This window comes from Cricetulus griseus, chromosome 3 (assembly GCF_003668045.3).
Source record: "Cricetulus griseus strain 17A/GY chromosome 3, alternate assembly CriGri-PICRH-1.0, whole genome shotgun sequence".
Taxonomy (NCBI): Eukaryota; Metazoa; Chordata; class Mammalia; order Rodentia; family Cricetidae; genus Cricetulus; species Cricetulus griseus.
The window spans coordinates 231,839,170-231,845,550 of NC_048596.1; the positions used below are offsets into that span (position 1 = coordinate 231,839,170).

At 40.5% G+C, this 6,381-nt stretch overlaps 1 pseudogene; it reads right to left on the reverse strand.

Annotated features, from left to right (window-relative positions):
- Positions 1–405: 405 nt before the first annotated feature.
- Positions 406–2,613, reverse strand: LOC100758510 (annotated as a pseudogene).
- Between the last annotated feature and the right edge of the window lie 3,768 nt (positions 2,614–6,381).

The window sequence follows — 6,381 nt, forward strand, 5'->3', positions numbered from 1 at the left end:
AGTGGTGGGTGGATGGGGTGGGGGTAGGCTGGGGGTGGGGAGGAGGGTTGGGGGTGAGGGGAGGGAGAGGGAGAAGGGACTTGAAACAAGCGTGTTCCCTAACTAGAACTAATAAATAAATTAAAAAAGTTGCATATTGAAAACATGAGAACTATTTTATTCAAGTAATTTCTTCATAAAAGCATGTATGTTCTAACTGGATTAGTCTACTGGTCAATTAAAGGCAATTTAAATTGCCTTTAAAGTTCGTTTTTTTCATAGAAAGGAGATATATGTTTCTTAAATAAACAGTGTTATGTAAAACTTAAATAAACAGTGTTATGTAAAACTGTTTAATAATAAAAAGAGAGGGAAAATTGAATGAAGACCAACAAATGGTTGTCCCAAGCAGTTGTGTGCCTGCCACCTGTGGTCTTACGTTCATTCAAAAGAGATGGCAGATTCAGGGTTCTGAAACTAAGTTTCTATTACTTGAGCTCTAGCAAAATAGAAGTTTCTGTAGCCTCAACTAGTATAATGTCTCCCTTGTCCAAACCCAGAATGACTATACTGATACCCTCTGTGTTGTAAGTGCTGCTCAAACTGGCCCCCGTGGTGGTAAGTCTGGCTTACTCTTCCTCCCCAGTCTCCTCCTTGGCCTCCACGCCCACCCTGGCCTCCTCTACCACCCCTTTGCCACGACCACTGCCTGGATCCTCATGGTGCCCACCATCTTGGTATCTATTGTCCTGATCCCCACTTCCTGCATATGAAGATGTTTGTAAACCACCATAGCCACCACCTTGGTAGCCACTACTGTGGCTGCCATGGTAGCCACCAGGCTGGAAACCTGAATCTCGGTACCCACCATCCTGGTACCCATACCCACTTCCACTCGCTCCATCTGTCCAGCCTCCTTCGTGTTTGTTTCTCTTCCTCCCCCTCCGCCACCATCATAGCCACCATGTCCACCATGGTCATAGCCACCACGTCCACCTCTTCCTCCTTGTTCATGACCTCCTTGTCCTCCATATGAGGAATGATCATAACCACCTCGCCCACCTCCTCTGCCTCCTGATTGCTGCTGGGGGCCATCTTGTCTTTTCTGCTATGGTGGCATCTCTGGGGGTGGAGGTTCAATTTCATTGGGTCGACCACCTCGGTCAGGCACCCTGCCCATCAATACCTTATTGATGGCACAGGCAGTCTTTTCTCTTATGGACCTGCTGCTTGTCCTTAAAATCTTTGACAGGTCCTGTCTAGCAGCCAGAAGATGAGCAACGGAAATGTTACCTATTGGAGACAAGACTGAACGCTTTGGCTGGTAAACCTTAGCTAATTTTTCTGTCTGACTCTTATCTCTGTCAGACCAGTCAAAGGACTGTACAGTGACATCCAAACGTTTGATTAGCAGCTTCCTCCAGACTTCGTATTCTTAGTTATGGCTTGGTTAATGGCTTCTATTTTTTTTTTCAGTGGGCTGGTCTCATCGGCTTCTTCAATAGCGGCTTTCCCACATGATTAGGTGCAACTTTTGCTAATGTTTCCTTTAATTTTTTCTCAATCCCGCTGAAGAATTGGAACATAGTTATATTGGCTGGAGGTTTGGACATTCCTAGAGCAATACATATGCCTTTCAACTCTCGAAAGACCTCACTACCGCCTCCTTCTTGAGCTTTTTTTGGAGGAGCATTCACACAGAGCATTCTGGCAGATTCTAGTTCTGAGATGAGGTGTGTGAGCAGGAGGAGGCAGTTCTTCTGAAAAAGAAGGCGCTTGGTTACATCCCCAGATGTCAGAGAAGAATACGGGCAGGTCATCTCCCCAAGCAGCCTACTCACCTCAAGCTGGAATTCTTCAGCTTCACTTGGACTATTAGTTGCTTGTACATTTTCTTCTAGTTTACAGAGTACTCTCAGTTCTGATAACCCGCCAAGCGCAGAGTTTGGTAAACTCAGGCGAAGTGGCTCCAGCAGAGACTGCCTGCAACAGTGTGCCATCATCCAACAATGGGCCCTTGTAACCTAGATCTTCCAACGACTCTAAGATGTCAGTCTCCATGAGGTCACACCCCTTGCTACTGTGGTATTCAAATTTCTGAGTCGTTGCTTTTTAAAGCTTTTGTACAGCAAAGGAAACAATAACCAAAGAGAAGACACCGATTATAGAATGGTGGAAAATCTCGAGAAGGTATTAATCTGACAAGGTATTAATATACAGAATACATAAAAACTGAAAAAATTAAGCAACATTAGAATGGAGACTAGATAGATAGATGGCCAATCGTTAAATGAATGGAACAATTCTTAGAAGTAGAGGTGATCAATACAGTCATCAAAATGCTCAATCTCCTTTGTCAATGGGGACATGTAAATGAGATTCTGTCTTATCCCAGCATGAATCCTACTGTCAGGAAAAAAGTAACCTCAAGTGGGTACAGATACAAACAACCTCCATTAAACATTATTTCATATTAGCCCTGACCATCATCATTACTTAATCTGCTGGTGAAAGAATATTGCTTTTCTGCAGTTGATGTATTGGCTTGGAATGGCTGGGTGTGCTGTGTGTGTGCTTCCCAGGCCCAAGATGAAGACATGTTTATCACAACTACTGCTCATTACCAGTAGTCATATTCTCAAGTATCAAACCCCAACCCTTGAAGCCTACTAGACACTGTTCTCAAACATTCTTTGGGATTCTGAGTTCTCAGTCACTTTTAAGAAAAGCATAGATCCAAACACTGAAAATGCAAAAAAAAAAAATCAGTGATATGAAGTCTGGAGTTCATGAGTGATGATGCTTTAAAATATAACAATTTGAAAAATTTAAAGTGTGGAACACAGAACAGCTTATGATAGGTGAGTATTTCTCACTCAAAGTCACGATGATGTAACAGATCAAAGCATTCTTGTTGAAGAACTAGAAATTCTGAGAAATCATCATTTTAAAAACCTGAACACCCCAAAATAATCCTAAAATGGCCAAGTTACTTCTGTAATACAAAAGAATAGAAAGCTATGTGCATAACACAATCTTTTTTTTTTTTTTTTAATGAAGGCCATTCTTGAAAGTTATCTGTACATTTTTTAAAAACTTTTCTCCACACTGACAAAAACAAAGGTATTTACAATGAATTTTTTATAAAGAATATAAATGATTTTGCCCACAGTCCTGTGTGTCCCTACGTACATGCGTATATGGATTCACATATCCAATCATTCAAATGTGAAGCCTAAGTTGATGTTGGGGTATCATTCTCTATAACTCTCCACTGAGTTTTGAGGCAGTCTCTCACTTAACTTGAAGCTCACCACTATATTGGCTGGCAAATGAACACTGGGGATCTGCCTGTCTATCATCCTAGTGCTAGGATGACAGGATACAGTGTTACACCTGCCTGTGTACATGGGTCCTAAGGGTCTAAACTCATGTCTCCAAGCTGGTTTTACAAAAACTTTACCAACAGAGCAACCTCTCCAGTTCAAGTTTTTTTCTAAACTCTCATTCAAACTTCCTTTTTAATGAGTAAAAAAAGTTGTGTATTTGGGTGCTTTGTCTAAGTCTGTGCACCATGTGCATACATAGCATTCACAGAGACCAGAAAAAAGGCACTGAATCATTGGAACTAGATTTAAAGACGGTTATGAGCTACCATATGATGCTGAAATAGAACCTGGGTCCTCGAAGGGAGCAGCAAGTACTCCTAACCACCAAGTTACCTCTTCAGCCCCCCCACCTTTGTTAGGACTTTTGGTTGAACTATAATGTCATAGATAATTCTAATCAATTTTTAGTTGATTAGGCTTCCTTGTATTGAGGTCCAAGTCCCCAGACACAAATTGTACTAAGTAGAATTTAGTGTCTGAAAGCTCCATCCTTAATGGGTGAGGAGGAGCAAGGGTGGCAGAAAGGCTGGTTTAACAGAAGTCTGTAGTTACAGAAATTATGTATCATCTCTCCTACCAGGCATTTTTTTCGTTTTTTGTTCTTTGTTCAATATCAAATGAAAATCCCACTGCTAGAGAGGGTCTGCTCCATTTAGAGAAATTTTCAATATACCAAAGGGAAAAGTAGTTCCTTTCACTAGTGAGTTATTTGTGATCTTTTCTCCTTACTTCCCCTCTAGATATGAAGTAAAATTAGAATAATGGACATAATTAACTGAGTCTCATCTCAGAAGCATAATTTATTACCAGGTTGAAACCCCTTGAACTAGAATGCTAAGCGATTTGTGGTGATTATTACACAACACTTTCACACTTTTGCTGACCTAGTTTCCTGTCTAAAAAGAAAGGAAGGAACTAAATTATGAAATAAAAATGAGCCATACCTATTTCCCTGATCAAATTGGCTTTATCAGGACTTTTTTCAAAGCATCTTAAAATGATCATATCCCAAACTCATCAGCTATGTCAAAGTAATGAAGATGTTGCTACTCTTGGACCTTGAAGAACTGTTAAGAATGATGCAGGTCAGATGAGTTTACTAGTTATATGTTTGGCTAAGTAACTAGTTTAGTGGTATCGCCAGTAATTTTTGTTTTAAAGGAGGTTTTATTCAGATTGAGAAGTGAAAATCCAGTCACATATTAGTATATCACAATAAATTCAGAATATAACAAACACGTCACTCTATACTGAAATAAATTTAAGTCAAATGGTTGTAATTATTAAGTGATAAGAAACATTACTTTTTCTTTGTGTGTGTGTGGAACGTATGTGTGTTTATGTGTGGAGGCAAGGCATCAATATCAAGTGGCTCCATCAATTATTCTACATCTTATTTTTTATGCAGTGTTCCTCACTGAACCAACAGCTTGCTATGTGGGCAAAATCGGATGGTCAGCAAGGTTCAGGAGGACTGCTATCTCTACCTTCCTTAATGAAGGAATTACAAATATGTGCAGCAGTACATGGCTTTGACATGGGTGTCAGGGATCTGAACTCAGGTCCCCATTTTATGCAGAAAGCACTTCACCACCAGACCTCTGAGTAACAACTATTTTAGTGACATATATGGAGATATGGATGCTGATAATCTGAAAGTGTGTTCTAGCCACTCTGAATTCAGAAAATCTTTGTCATATGAGAATGACATGGGGAAGTATGATACATACTTCATTCTAATGTCACACTTAAAAATATCTTATTTTACATACCAATCCTATTTCCCTCTCCCTCCTGTCCTCTGACTCTCTCCACCATCTCCTCAGAGAGAGTAAGGCCTCACATGGGGAATCATCAAAGTCTGTCACATCATTTGAGGCAGGACCAAAGCCCCCACCCCCACACCCTGTATCTGGGCTGAGCAAGGTACCTCTCCATAGGGAATGGGCTCCAAAAAGACAGTTCATGCACTAGGGATAATTACTGGTTCCACCGGCAGTGGCCCAATAAATTTCCCAAGTCCCCCAACTGTTACCCACATTTAGGGGCCTAGTTCTATCTTATGCAGGTTCCCCAGGTGTCAATCTGCAGTCAGTGAGCTCCCACTTGCTCAAGTCAGCTGTTTCTGTGGGTTTCCCCAACATGGTTTTGATCCCTTTGCTCATATTATCACGTCTCCCTCTCTGCAATTGGGTTCTGGGAGTTCGTCTCAGTGCTTAGCTGTGGATCTCTGTATATGCTTCCATCAGTTACTAGATGAAGGTTCTATGATGGCAATTAAGGTTGTAGTCAATCTGGTTATAAGGGAAGGGCCTTTAAGGTACCCTCTCCACTATTGCTTAGATTCTTATTTTGGGTCATCCTTGTGGATGTCTGGGATTTTCCCTGTGCTAGCTAGTTTTCTTGTTAACCCCATAATGACTCTCTTTATCATGGCATTTCATTCCTTGCTCTCCTCCTCTGTCCTTCCCCCAACTTGACCTTCAGGATCCCTCATGTTCTCCTCTCCCCTCCCCTTCTCCCTTCCTCACTCTTATGTCTGTATACAGTCTTGACTGGAAATATGTCACACCAAAAGTGACATTTGGTAAAAGATTTTGGTCATATGGCTGATTTAATCAATTTTCAATTGAGAACATTCAATTGAGATATGTTATGCCTGCCAATTTCTGTTCATTTGAGAAATAGACAAGCATGCTTATTTTAATCCACACTGTCTGAATTATTTGTATTCCATCTCAGCTATTACTTGGAAACTTCTTAAATTGAAAGCTGAAAATTGAAGTCTCTCCTTCCCTTTTTATCATAATTAGCTCTAACCATAGAACTAACTTGAACACACTGGCAAACATTTCTGTGTAATTCTTCAGAGGTCAGCTATGACAGAAAAAGGTCATGATGACAATTCCTTGGGATATCTTTAAATGTACTTTTCCAATCACTCCTGACTTTTACTCATCTATTGAAATATAAAAGAGTAAATAATTTAACAAATGTGGCTTTTACATATTGT